This window comes from Pinus tabuliformis, chromosome 5_2 (genome assembly GCF_031772625.1).
Source record: "Pinus tabuliformis cultivar Carrire ecotype Pingquan chromosome 5_2, CPIR1, whole genome shotgun sequence".
Classification (NCBI taxonomy): domain Eukaryota; kingdom Viridiplantae; phylum Streptophyta; class Pinopsida; order Pinales; family Pinaceae; genus Pinus; species Pinus tabuliformis.
This window is the reverse complement of record NC_142306.1, coordinates 475,866,260-475,881,937: the sequence shown is the minus strand read 5'-3', so window position 1 is coordinate 475,881,937 and position 15,678 is coordinate 475,866,260.

Here is a 15,678-nt window from a genome sequence, read left to right as displayed (position 1 = left end):
CTAAAACTAGTCGAATGGAGTCCATTTTTGCAATAGGTGAAAATGTCTCTGTGTAGTCTATGCCATGTACCTATGAGTATCCTTTTGCAACAAGTCGATCTTTGTACTTGCTGATTTCATCATCTGCAGCAATCTTTGTTTGATATATCCATCGGCATCGAACAAGCTTTCTTCCTTTCGGAAGTGGAACGAAGTCCCATGTGTTCTTTTCCATGAGAGCAGAGTACTCTTCATCCATGGCAGCCTCCCTAAGCGGGTTTCCAACAACCTCAGACTGTGACTCTGGATATGAACCAAGTGTCATATATCAATGTATGGGAAGCAATGGTTCAATGACATCTAGGGCTTGACGAGCCCCAAACAACTGTGATCTATTCCTTCTCGCATCTGCAGGATCACCGACTAGTTCACCCGCTTCTTGCAGGGTTTTCTCTACCCAAGTTGGCACCTGAGTTGGAGCAGCCATGATATGATCCTCATCCTATGAATCAGACCCAAGATGCTTCTGTGATGGCTTCTTTGAAGTGCTCGAAGAAGTTTCAGACTCCTATGCATAAGTGGAAACAAGCAGTTCCTCAGCAGGGTCTGTTGAAAAATCATGCAGTGATTCTTCTTCAAACTTCACACTTCGAGCTACGAGGAAATTTTCAGTGTGAGAGTCCAGAAATCTATATCCTTTGACACTATCAAGATATCCAAAAAAGGTACATTCAATACTTTGAGGCTCCAAATCTTTCCTCTTATATGTCAGAATGTGAGCCCATGCTCGTGAACCAAAAATGCGAAAGTGCGACACTTTTGGTTTCTTACTGGTCCAACATTCAAATGGAGTGGTGCCTTTGAGTGCTTTGTGAGGAATGTGGTTCTAAATATATGTTTCATAATTAATAGCTTCAGCCCATAGCTTAGGAGCTAATGATTTGGACTGTAGCATATAATTGGCCATCTCTTTTAACGATCGGTTTTTCCTCTCTGTGACACCATTCTGCTGTGGTGTATGTCACACTGTGTGTTGTAGCTGTATACCTGCATCAATAAAAAGTTGTATACTCAGCAAGTGCTTTTAATTCAATAAGGAATTCAAATAATTCTAATTTTAATCTCAAAAAAAACACCCAATTAAAGCGAGAGAAATCATCTATGAAGGTGAGTACATATTGAGACTTACTGATTGAAGGCTACAGGAATGGGCCAGTGATGTCATTGTGAATCAGCCCAAGAGGTGAAGAAGCTCTCTGTGCCTTCCCTTTGTCAAAATTTTACTCTGGATGCTTTCCAAGAATACATCCTTGACATACACCACTTGTGAATTTAATAGCAGGCAATCCTTCTACCATGTTTTCCTTGTTGAGTTGATGCAAGTACTTATAGTTTAGATGGCCAAATATTTCATGCCATAACCTGTTGATATCACTAGACTGTGACAAAAATACCGTGCTAATCTATTTAGGAACAAAGTGGGAGAAGAAATACAAATGAGAACCGTGAACTGCAATTCCATGTGCAAGCTATGAGCCTGTGGAAATGTCTGTAATCACTGCAAAGTCCGGAGTGAACTCCACCTTCCTTCCAAAGCCAGAATGAGTGATCTGATATATCGAGAGAAGATATGTGGACAGTGAGGGAACATGAATCACATTTGTGAAGTAGCCCTCTTCAAGGTCTACAATTCCTTTTCCACACACCTTTACGGGTGTGACATCTCCCAAGTAAATTGGGGATCTGGTGCTTTCTTCAATGGAGGAAAAATCATCTTTTGATGTAGCCATATGGTTCGATGCACTTGAATCAAGGATCCAAGTTGATGGAGTGGATGTGACAAACATAAAGAATGACCATCTCATGCTCTCCCTCTCCCATCTCCCATTCTATTATCATCCTTCTTCTTTGCATTCTCGGGCACAGTGAGATTGTGTTGCTGCAATTGCTTAACCATCTCATTGATTGTTTTCCTCATGCAGTTTACTTTGGGATGGAAAAAATTGGAACAGTAGTTGCAAAGTGTTATTTACTTCTTCTTCTTACCCTTATGCAAATAAGAGCTCTCTGAAGATTGTACGGGTCTTTCCTTCTTCGATTCATTAAATTTACCCTTCCCATTTTGCTTGTATCTTCCATTGCTCTTTGGAGCACCAGTAGCCGCAAGTGCTTGGTTCTGTGAATGCTTGATGGCACCAATTTGGACTAACTTAGCTTGCTCTTGAGTCAACGTTGCAATGAAGTCATTCAATGGAGGCATTTTCCATTTTTCCTGAGCCAATTTAGATGCTTGAAAAGACGATAAAAATACGGAATATTCAGGGCCTAATTTCGAGAGAATCGAAAGGATGAGTTGATCTTCCTCTTTCTTGACTCCACATGCATCAAGTTCAACGAGGAGGGATTAAAAATTGGTGAATTATTCTTGCAGGTTGATAAAATGAGTTGGACTGAGGGATATGAGTTCATTCTCCAGTTGATGCACTCTCATTTCATCATGCTTGCCAAATAGTCCTTCTAGTGTGGTTGCATCGGGAGTAGTGGCTCCACTGACATGAAAGAGGAGTTATTTGGAAATTGATAGGCATATTAGCCCAATTTATTCATCTAATTTATTGAAATATCTTCTCCGCTTAAAAATTCGGTTCAGTCTCCGTTCCCATTGTTACCTTGTAAAGCCCTTTGCTTCGGAGGAGCAGAATGATCTTTGTCTTCCATTCAAAGTAATTGAAAGGATTTAGAACGGGTTTTGTGGGCTGAGAGAGATGATCCATTGCTATTTTCTACACCTCTTGATGATCTATACCTGCAAATGAAACCATGTACAATCCACTAGATTCAAACTAGCTCCGATACCATGTAGAATTCCTGCAGAAACTCCAATAGATCTAGAATTCTAGTTAAATTAAACACAAGTAATTTGCTGATATTCAGGAGAGGAGAGAAATAATTTTCTCCATAAAATCAATGTATTAAATTAATGAACAATAGTAATACATGAGAAACCAAACCTCTAATCCCAAAGGGAGGTGGTTATATAGGAATTTCCGAATCTAGAAAGCTAGGAAAAAACTAGTAAAAAACTAGAAAAGGTTAAGAAAAGCTAAAGGGAGGCCTAAAATAGCAACAATGAATCAAGACAACCTATGCCAACTATCGGCCATGAGGAAAGCATAATGAGGGGTGCATTTCCCAAGGAAGGCAACTTTAAAACATGCTAAAATGGTCCAGGGGACCAAATCCCTTAATTTAAGGGGGAATCTTCATAAGGGGCACCAACCCTCAAATAACTCAAGTGGATGAGGTGTGGTTAGGTGTGAACATGAAATTAGATGTTTAAATGGTTCAGGAAAGAGGTTGGACCGATATTTCCATAATATTAACCCTTTAAAGTCAAAAAACAAGGGAAAGTTGGTCCACTGAGCTAGTTTACCAAAAACCAAGTGTGAACCTGATTTTTAGTGCATGTGGCTAAGTCAAGGATACTTAGGCTAAAAAATAAATGTAGATGTTAGGATTATAATCCAACACTCGGTACTTTTTTTTCTCCACAAGAATGGTAGACATTTATCTACTTATTAAAAAAGTACCTTGATGTGTTCACATGGACATATGATGATTTAAATACCTATGACACTCATATTAGTCAACATGCCATCCCTATAAAAGAAGGGGTGAGATCGTTCTAGCAAAAACTACAGAAAGTTCATCCAACACTGGAACCCCTTATATATAAGGAGTTGATAAAGTTTTTGGATGCTCGGATCACCTTTAAAGTAGAACATTCCATGGTGGTTTCCAATCTAGTCCCAGCTAGAAAGAAGTACAAAGAGATAATATTGTGTAGATTTTCGCAATATTATTTGGGATTCTAATAAGGATAACTATCGAGTGCCATCCTTGGAGCAGATGCTCTAGAAAGTATCTGAGTCTGAAATATTTTTCTACTAGATGGTTTCTTAGGTTATAATCAAGTGCTAGTAGTAGAACCTGACCAACTATAAACTACCTTCCAAACCAAATGGGGAACATTCACTTTTAAGAGGATGCCATTTAGACTTATAAACGCAGGTGAGTCTTTCCAAAGAGAAATCGAGATTGCCTTTCGCACCCTAATAGGTCAGAGTGTTGTTCTTTATTTGGATTATGTTACTATGTTCTTCTCAAAAATATCAGATCATGTGCATCATCTAAAACAAACTTTCTAGCAGTGTCAAAAGTATGGGATTTCTCTTAATCCTAAGAAGAGTGTTTTTGGTGTGTATGAAGGGATCCTACTAGGGCACATCATAGCAAAGAGAGAAATCAATATTGATCCCGAAAGGGTCAAATCTATCATACAAATATCGTTCTTAGTGAATAAGAAATCCATGCAGTCTTTCTCAGGGAATTTTTTTTTTTGAGAAAATTCATCTTTGATTATGCTTAGATAGTCAAACCCATATAGGATATGTTCAAGAAAGTTGTAGTGTACAAATGGGATAAATGGGAAAATGATGCTTTTTCTCAGATTAAGCATGTTATTGTTGATGCACCCGCACTATTTAGTTTATATTATGGAAAATATTTTATGCTCTATAAGTTTTATTTAGATTCGTCAGATGTGGTCATGCTAACTCAAAAAGATATTGAAGGAAATGAGTGGCCTATCTCTTTTATGAGTGCTAGTCTACAAGGGCCTGAATTAAATTATCCTACCATTGATAAACAAGTGTATGCCATATACAAGGAAGTTAAGTATTTTAGGCCCTACATATTGAAATATCACACAATTGTATTTGTACCTCATCCAGTAGTAAGAAAGTTATTCGTGTAGCAAGAGCTCAGTGAGAAGAGGGATAATTGGATGACCTATCTTCAAGAGTATGATCTAGATTTCAAATCAGTTCATACAATAAAGGGTTATGGCCAATGTAATCTATTCGTTGAAGCAAGAGATGCTATCTAACAAGATCTTCCAAGATGGGAGCAGAAGATCGAAATGTACAGTATTGAATATTTTCCTCAGTCCATGTCTAGAATAGATTCGTATGCAGATATTTCTGGAGCACAATACCTTTCCCTCACACTTATTAAACAAGAATAAATGGGAAATCCATTTAAAATATTTATCTTACCAATTGATTCATGAAGTGATTTTCCAGAAGCACCACAATGGTGTCCTACTAAGGTGCCTTGAGCATCAAGATACAGAGAAGGTCTAGAAAGATTTGCATGATGGACCAACAGGTGGCCACTATACCGGAGACACCACAACACATAAGGTTATGCAAGATGTTTATTATTGGCCCACTCTATTTAAGGACTCTCATGTCTATGTCCTCAAGTTCCAAGCATGTCAGTGATGTGTCAACCTTGATCAGAAGTCAACCACCCCACTACTAACAGTAGAATTTGAAGAAGCATTCCAACAGGGGGCCTTGATGTGATTGGAGAAAATTTTCCTCATTTGTCAATGCAACACCGATATATCTTAACAATGATAGATCAATTCACTCTGTGGTCAGAAGCAGTTCCTCTCAGACATGTAAATGACCTCGAGGTCATCCACTTCTTGCAACATAATATTATGACCAAGTTTGGCATTCCTATGTCACTTGTCTTTGATAATATGACATATTTTTCACAATTAAAACTTTATAAATTTTCATTAGAAAGTGGAATTATATTGAAGCATGCATCTAATTATTTTCTGCAAGAAAATGGTTTGGATGAATCCATGAATAAGAATTTTATACTTATAATCAAGAAAAATATCTTCTCTGAAAAAAGGAACTAGCATAAATTTTTTACCAATGCTCTTGGGGCTAACCGTCTTACCCTGAATCCTTCTTTGAGAACTTCGCCCTACTTCCTAGTTTACAGTAAAAAATATATGTTTCCTTTGAACTTGTATATTGTAGCCTTACAACTCTCTCAAGTGTCACAAGGTAAACCGTGCATCTTGGTTCAGAGAAAGATAGATACACTACTTAAAATTGAGGAAGAAAGGTGTGAGGCCAAAGAATTATTTTCCATACATTAGAACCATGCGAAGTTTTCGTTTGATAAGAAGTCCATAGTGGCAAAGAGCTTTAGTGTGGTTGACCTAGTCATGAAGTGGGATAAACCCCACGAAGAAAAGGGGAAACACACAAAGTTCCAACCTTTGTAGATTGGACCATTTGTTATTTATGAAAAGCTCAGCCAAAATTCCCTCAAGTTGAATCATTATATGGGAGTATTGAATTCCTTCCCATAAATGGCCAATATTTAAAGCATTACTTTCATTAATGTCTACTAGCTACACTTCTTGTAAAATTTCTTTTCTTTCTTTTGTTTGAATGCATGTAATTCATGTCTCATCACATCTTGTTGGTTGGTTAATATACATAAATAAGACACTTGTGTAAAGTGCACGGCTCAAAAGGCTTTTTAGTGTAATAAAATAAAAGTGTTACAACCATAACACTTGGCTTTCTATTATTTTCCTTCTTTTTTTGGGAAAATGCCATAGGTTGAGTTATGTCTATATGGAAAATATGATTCATCCAATAGAATAACCTTGAGGGAACTATTAGATCCATGCCTATGTTGGTATGTAAAATTCTTAACTTTGTGTAGATTTACATGTGTGTTAACGCTTGTCCAATCTAGTAGAGAAGGGATAATGGGAAAATCTAAAGTGAGAAAACCAAAAATTAAAATACTTCTTTTAAAGGGAAACCTTATCTTCTCTCAATAAGTTGGTATCCCTCTTCTGCGTGTTGGCAATAATAAGTGCCAATGTATATTTCTATTTAAATAAATAAATAAAGGGTGAAAGAAGAGAAAGGCTTACTGCGCAGGGAGGTGAAGCAAGTGACTTCGCTGAGGTACTATCCAGGCTCAATGGACACGAAGCAACAATTGTGCTCCTAAAGTGACTCTGTCAGGGTAGTGTTTAGGCGTGTTGGAAACGAAGCAACACTAGAGATGAAAACTCATACTATGAATGCCATAAAATTGTTGCGCACGTTACCCTTTCCTATACTGAAATAATTGTGATATAGTGTATCTTTTGTATGTGTTTCGACAAAGTAGAGAAAAGTGAAGATGCTAGGTATAAAACTGGGTTGAAAAGGGGATATCGAAGAAATAAATAATTCCTAAAGTTTTAACCCTTAACTGAAAGATATTCCCAGATAAAGATGTTGAAGTTTTCCTAGTGTGTCGCCAAGTGTTGTCGCTGCTACAACACTCTCCAAAAGTTAACTACATTCAAATTTTAGAGCCTACTGTCATTGTCAAATCTAGAGTCACTTTCATCTTCAAGTGTCATTTAATGTTCTATGTTTTTCAAGTTTCTTTGAATGCTCAAGTGTTGTCGCATTAATAAGAACATCATTTAGTGCATTTTGTTGTCATAACATCTTTGTTGTCATAAAATGACAATTTTGGGTCGCAATCCTACATACTTCACCCATTGTACTTGGGGAATGGTTATAAAGTGGTGTTTCAATTAATATTTACCATTTTTCATGTTTTTCTAAGTTCTCTTGATGATTTGGTTTGTGTCACACGTGGTTCTATTTCCAAACTCATCTTATTCAACCCTCATCCCATATCTGAGACTTAGACAAATTTTTGGTTCAAAGTGAGTTCATTAAGGCCAAGAGAACATGAGTGTACTCTAAAGCCTTTATGAATAATCCTTCATTGTTTGAAAGTGTGCCACACATCCTCTAAGAGAACTAGGCACACTCCTCAACCCTATTTCCCCTTCCTTACTCCAAACTACGCCCTTCAAAGGACCAAGTCTTCCTTGAGCACACTCCTTCAACTCGGACAAGCACACCCTCCTTGAGTGCATAGGTGAACTCTGAAGGCCTTAAGCTCCACCCTTCAGCCTTCTCTGATGAGCCATGCACCCTCTTGGACTCTTTGATCACATGAGTGCACTTTGAAGGATTGAAGCCTCAACCTTTAGCCTTCAAGAGAGTGCCTTGCGCCCTCTTGGGCCTCTTGAATGCATGAGAGCACCCCAAATCCTTGAAACCTTCATCCTTCAGCCTTCAGGAGTGCATCCTGTCCCCTCGATCTTTCCCTTGGGAAGCTTGAAGCTTTCTCTTTCTTCCTTCGGACTTGCGCCATGCACCCTGCCCTTATTGTCTTCTCCCTTTGAGCGCATCAGTGCATGCCAAAGCCTCAAAGGCTATCGTCTTCAACCCTTCAGCCTTTCAAAGTGTGCCCATGCACCCTAAAACCCCTTTTTTTTCCTCTTAAGTGCACTGGAAATAAATGAACAAAAAATATGCATGAAACATGGTAGAATATGATATTTTTAGGCTAATGGTTGCTTGTCATGAGTGATTTACAGATACATGTATACCAAAAATAACATGGCAAGCACACATGAGGAATATCAGGCAAGGAGAAAAAATAAAGGAAGCTAAAAAAGAATGGAGAACACACTTGAATATTGATTATCGAAGCAACCCTGAAAACTCCATTTTATCAAAGGCCCTTTGGAGGATAGAGGGCATCAACAATTGAAAGTGCACGAAGAATGAAAATACAATTGGAGGCTATGTCACCATTAGAAAAAATCCATGTCATCGATCATTATCAGTCCCAGTCATCAAATATAGTGACATGTCAAGTATCATCATGTGATGATGTGGAATTCATGATGTATTATTATAATCATTGCAAAGGAAAAACACTTGGAATACCAAGGGCGATGTATGAACCAAAGAGTCATGGAACTCTAAAAGACATGTAATACCAAAAGTTATATGTAATTCCAAGAGTCATTTGGAATTTCAAAGGTTGTAAAAGTCCAAACGTTACTAGAAGTTATAAAGTCAAGAGAAATGAGGATGTGAAAGGTCATTCCTCAATTTTTAAATAGATCCGCATTTCTCATGTAAAGGAATTTTAACCTTGGCTCCTCCCGCAAGGCATTAGAGAGACAGAGTTAGTAATTTTTGGGAGAAAGTAGTGGCTCTAACGCTCCACTATTGAAGCTAGTGGTTTTCATTGAACTTTTGTATCTTGGGGTTTTTACTTAATATTAAAGCCTTCCTGGCTAGCACGTTTATTTGAATTATATATATAATTCTACATTAATTTATTTTTAAGTTGCCTCTATTATATATATATATATATATATATATATATATATATATATATATATATATATATATATATATATATTTGGTTTTTTTTCACTACAATTTAAAGAAAAAATAAAAAAAATTGCTTTTTATTCCTGGTTTCTATATTATTGCAATTAAAAAATAAAAAGTGTTATTGATAACAGTTATTTTCAATTTTAAGATCTAGATTCATAGCATAGTAGTTATCAATGTCACATTTTCAAACAACATACAAATTTATTTCCATAAAAAGGTGGGGATTTGGGGTGCTATTAGTCACAACAATTTTCAATTTTAGCCACTGAATTTAAGATTTTAGTTGCAACAATATTAGTTAGGATTGAAAGAAAATATAGCTTTAACTTCAAAGAAATAAATGGTGTTGTTTTTAACACTATTTATCAATTCAAGGGTTGATTTTAAAGTTTTTTTTGACAACATTATAATGCTATTAAGGACGTGCTACAAACATGTTGAAATGATGGTAATTTTAATTACTCCTTCAAAAAAGTGCTACCCATGGAACCACTTGTGAAACGGGTTCAAAATTAGCTACTAGATATAATATCTAAAAAAATGAGAAATATAGAAGGTTCTTGTTAATTTGGTAACTATGTTATTAATGTCAATATTACGAATTGACTATATATTGGAAATCCAAATGTTGGAGGCTTGATTTGGAACTCTATTCTAAGAAACAAAGAGTCATGAAAAGTCCTTTGGGAGTAAAGGCTAATGGGGGAAAAAAGAGTTCTTTGCACTTGTAGCCCAAGGAGCAATAGTTTTCCAACTACCCATTTTAGTAGTGGCTATCATCTCTATCCATGAGATGAACATCAAGCTTATGCCAAAGACATCCCCTATTCAACTTTTATCTTCCATGTTATAGTGGGAGCACTTTTACTTGGAGATTTGATAGAGTCTATGTGATGATTAAAGAAAAAGGATACCAAAGAAAGTTGATGTTATTGGGAATATAAAACCTACAAATGGGAAGGTGTGATTTAAATTGGACTGTCACTAAATTTTTTTCTAAACTATGTAATAACCATTTAGATGTTTTTTTTTGGAAAAGTTGGAAAACACCCAAATTTACTAGGAATTTGAAGAAAACCATTGTGATGCTTTGTCTTGCAAGGAAACACATTAAAAGTGAAATTTGTGGTAAAGAAGGAAATAAATGGGTAGATGTAAAGAAAAATTGGGAATATTGAAGAGAAAATATGACAACTCGAAGAGTGTAGCCTACTTGAATAATAGATGATGAAAGAGTCCAGGAGACTATCCACTAAGAATGAATGTGTATCTAAGCCATGGCGACTTGCAGCTTTTTTAGTGAGTAATGATGCATAAGATTTATAACTATGCATGGCTCACCCTTTCTAAGGAATTTATTGATAAAATAAATCCTTTTTTGTTAATACTATGTGATTACTTAATTTTCTCTATGAAGGATTATCATGGTTTTAGTCTAATTTTGTTTGTTTGAGATCTTTCTTCCATTAAGTAGATGCAAATTTCACTAAGTCATTCCGACTCTTGTAGCTATTGAAACCATTTTCTATCACTTTATTATATGAGGACATTATTAATAGTCACTAAAAATGATTTTTGGGTTCCTTGGAATTATCATACTAATTACATTGAAATTAGAATTTGCTAGAAGGAATCAATGTCTATTAAGGGAATTAATGCAAATTTCACTAATTCATTCATGTTCTCCTTAGTATCAAAATCCCTTTTGGTCCCTTTATTATTTTGGGGCACTACTAATAATCACCTACAATGATTTATGGGTGGTGTAAAACCAACCCACAACACCTTTACATAACTTGATTCCTCTCTAAGTTGTTGTCTTAATTTATTGAAGTTTGTATTTTAATTGAATCAAAAATATATTTTTCTAAAAGGAATTATTGTTCATTGAGCTAATCAATTTCCTAAAAATATTTGGTCTTTGATTTCCTTAGATTATTATTTTGGCACTATTATCATGATCAATTTGGCTTTGGAAGAATTGATTAGGCTCATGTTCCTACCTTCCAGCCATTCCCTTTGGATTATGCTTTGCATCTCCCTAAATTTTATCATTGTTTTTATATTTTTTCTCTCTATTCTTAATAAATTTAGTGATATAAGTCACTCTCATGTCTCTTTCCAAATATAAATATATTAAACCCTCTGAACCAAGAATTTACATCCCTTCACATGTATGAATTCCTAACAAATTGTTAGAGGATATATATATATGATCTTCCATGAAACTTTAAATGCAAAAATTTAAGCATATATTTGATTAATTGAGTGCCGTGCATAAACTTTTCATTATAAGTGTACAAATAAGATGGTGTTAGCAAATTGGATCTCATTCACACCAAATTCACAATGTTGCTAGATTTGCATTTTAATAAACTACTTGCATATTGATCTTGGTTATGATGTGCACACAAAAGGAAAGTGATTTATTTTATTAGTGAATTATGAGGTGAACTATTAATTGATGATTGGAGAAAACTTACTTCCTCTTGCGTACTAAAAGAAAATATATATATATATATATATATAACAATAAGCTAATTAAAAAATATTTTTATTTTTTATATCATGATCATTCATAGTTAAGGAGATTTACACTCATAATAATATTGAAAACATACCTATATAATAGAGTCTATTATGAAATGAACAGGCCATAAAATTACTATTTGGAAATTAAATATAGAGCATGCATACCAAGAAATATTTCCTAAACATAGGTATAATCCACGCCCATCAAGAAATGTGTCATGTATGATGTGTCATGTCAGGAAACCCATAACACCTTAATATAATGAATATCACTTCAATATTGCAACAATACCAAAATAAGATGAATGGAAAATATTAGTTAGTTGGATGAATAGTTAGGATTCCTCATTCAATGAATGGTTTGTCTCTTTTCCTCACCCTCATTTCAATGAGTTGCACTAATATTTTCTTTTCATTTCTATTTTTTTCCTAAAGAAAGGCCTATTAGCTACCTCTTTATCAATTATCTAATATTTTAGCTCTAATTTCTATCAAACAATAAATGGCGTAGGCACTCATAAAATTTATTTAGTACGGGAAAGAATAAATTCTTAAAAATATCATCATATAAACTGGAAGACAATTTTCCTTCTTGAAAATCTAGGAGGATTGGGAATTAGTAATCCCACCCACTTGAACATTGTGATGGGAGATAAATTGGTCCAACATATAATAACCAGGAATCAAGATTGGTGGAAACAAGTTTTTCTTATCAAATACTATTTCGGAGAAAAATACTCTTACATTTTTCAGCCACTCTCAAATAGGGGCAATTCATGTATATGGAAAATCATAGAAGCATCTATCCTTTCGATCCAATCCAAATTAACCCAGATCTGAGAAATGGAAATAAAATAAGCCTTCAACATGAAAGTATCATGGGGGGTCACCCTCTAGAACTAATCCCCTCCATTCACCCCCTTTTAGATTGGATCTCTTCTAATAACAAATCGAACCTCAAGGATGTCATGGCTTCTTCAGAAAATGGCTCATGGTATTCCTAGAATCGGGTTTGTATTACGGGGCTAAATAGGGAAAGCAATGAATTGGAATTGCTCCTAGCAGGTTAGGCTTTAGTGCCAATTGAAGAGGTAGAATCATGCATTTGTGGTTATAATCCTTAGTAAAAATGGTGTAAAAATGGGTACGACTACCTCTTCAATCTTGGAAAAGTGTATTCATATTGCAGATTATGGAGGAATATATGGGATCTTTATTATGTCACCAATATCAATGATTCATGTTGGACCTTGGCTCATAAAATAGTATTGTTTGCAAAAAAATATTTCAAAGCAAGGGATAGAAGGTCCTTCATGGTGTTTTCTATGAAAAAAATTAGGCAACTATAGACCATCTTTTCCTCGAATTTTCATTCTCTTTGGATGCCCTGAGCTTGCTCTTCCACCCTCTCCAGAAAAATTTCAACTCACCCCATAATATTCCATATTTTGTTGGAATATGGGAAAACATTATACGAGATCCTTTACAAGGAAGAAGAAAATGAAAGAATATGAGAATCCGTTATAAAAATAGTGTGTTGGAATATTTGGCTAGCCATGAACAAAATCATCTTCATCAATGAAGAGGAAAACAACACCAAATTCCCTATAAAAGTGAATGGATTCATAGGGGAAATTTAAATGGCCAAACAAATAAAAGACAAAGACAAAAATATTTCTCCCCAAGATGTAGCATGGTTTAATATCTTTAACATCCCAACCATTCCTACAGGCTTCTAAAATCTTAAAAAGACATAGAAAATCATAAGTACAAGAGATGAATTCAATAAATGGATCTCTCAACATAACCAATTTATCATATTTTTTGATTGAGCAACAAAAGGATTAAAGAAGCCACTAAATTAAAAGATTGATGCTCAGGAATTGGCAATCCTAAAGGAGAAAATTTGATGAGATCGTGTTCACTAAAGTAGAAGTAACTTGTAGCAGTGATAGGTGGCATCCCTCATAGAGTGTCTATGTTTTGTTTCTTGATCGACTAAGGCGAAACTAGAGAGAATAATGAAGGCGAGGGACCAATAGGATGAGATACGACATAGATGCTAAAATTGTAGCAAGATTGTTGTTTTATCTTGTATTCATGTACTTGTGGATATTTGAGGGCCAATATACCTTTTACAAGAGCCCTAGATGGTTATATTATATTCTGATTAATATAATGAAGTTGGGTTGAAAAAATTTTAAAAAGTTGTTTATACTTGTGCATGTGTGATTTACTATTGTTTATATTCGATTATGCAACGTATCTTTTTTGGGATTCTTGGTTTGGTAGCATTAGATATTTTAAGATTCTATCCTAGCACTAGGGTCATGGAAATTCAACATGGTATCAGTGTATATCTGAGCTACTTTGAGGGATAGTGAATTAAAGTGTCCACAGTGAAGTATAGCTTAAGAGGGAGTTGGTCACATTATAGGTGAAGGGCTCACTACAATGTTGAAGTTGGAGTTTGGTCTCTTGTATAAGGACAGGTTGGAAGGGCTCTCCAACTATAGTCCATGGAAGGGAATGATCAATCTAGTATTGTAGGTCAATAGGATATGGAGTTCTCTGAGAAAGAGATCAAGAAGCCAACTGGCCCTAAGTAGATGGAAGTGTATGAGGAATTGGCTACGAGGGTGAGATTGATCATCCTTAATGGTGAGAAGGATCCCCTAATACCTCATTTGTCTGGGAAGAACACTGCACGTGAGATGTTGATGGCTCTTCAGAATTTGTTCCAAAATAAGAGTGAGAACTGGGTACTGGTATTGTAGGATAAGTTGAAGTCCACCAAGATGATACAGGTTGAAGGAGTAACTTCGTATCTGACGAGATTGTCTCAGGTCAAACATGAGTGTGCTGCCATCAGTGTGACTATTTCAGATTTGGATTTGGTGAGGATTGCTTTGAAAGGGTTCACTAAAGAATGGAAGCCCTTCATCAGAGGGATCATTACTAGAGAGAAGTTTCTAGACTGGAATAGGCTATGGGATGACTTCATTCATGAAGAGTTGCAAGATGAGGATCTTCATCTGAAGAATAAGGCTTTAGATGATGACGTAGAACTTGTAGAATTAATGAAGGGTAAGCAGAAGAAAGACTTGAGTAATGTGAAGTGTTTTAACTAAGGCAAGATGGGTCGTTTTTCATCGAGATGTCTGATGAAGAAGAAGATGGTAGATTATGAGAAGAAGAAAGGGCAACAGGTCACCGGTGTTTCCACTTCTACTAAGATAGATTCTCTCACCAGGGGATTGGAGGAGGAGGACTTTTCTATGATCTCTCATTTCTCACAGAGTACCATCAATGAGGATGGATGGTATGTGGAAAATGGTGCATCAAAGCATATGACAGGGTCATAGGTGGTATTTGAGACTCTAGTTTAGTGGGACTTGAAGTTTCACATGGTGTTGGGTGACAAGAGTCAGAAGGAGATCTTAGGATCAGCAGCTGTACCATTCAGGATGGAGTTAGGACAAGTGATGCAAGTCCAGAATGTACTATTTATACCATGACTTATATAGCGTGATATCAATCTCAATGATCGAGAAGAAGGGGTTTGAGGTCTTATTCCAAGATGGGAAGGCAAGACTGAAGCCCAGAGGCTCTAGCTCTCCAGGTATTATGCTTGGAGTTAAAGGGAATGGTCTATACAGGCTGACAGGAAAGCCTATAGATCATGGGAAGAAGAAGCAGGTTGACCATGTGCAAGTTCCAGAGAAGCATTTGCAGGTGTGGGCTTTAGAGTTATAGGTATAGGTTCCATAAAAGAAGGTGCAGGTTTTGAAGACTCAGGGAGAGTCAAGTTCTAGTGGGAGTTTGTAGGTTCATAGGGAGACTTTGCAGCCCAAGAAGAGCGCATGGTCAGTGGGGAGCAAGGGTGCTTCTACATCTTCTAAGAAGGAAACATGGAGAGAGTGGAAGACATTTCAGGAGAAGAAGAAGAAGCATAACACTTCTAGTGACATCAAAACTTTCGAGAGAGGCATAGTTCATACTACATGGATTG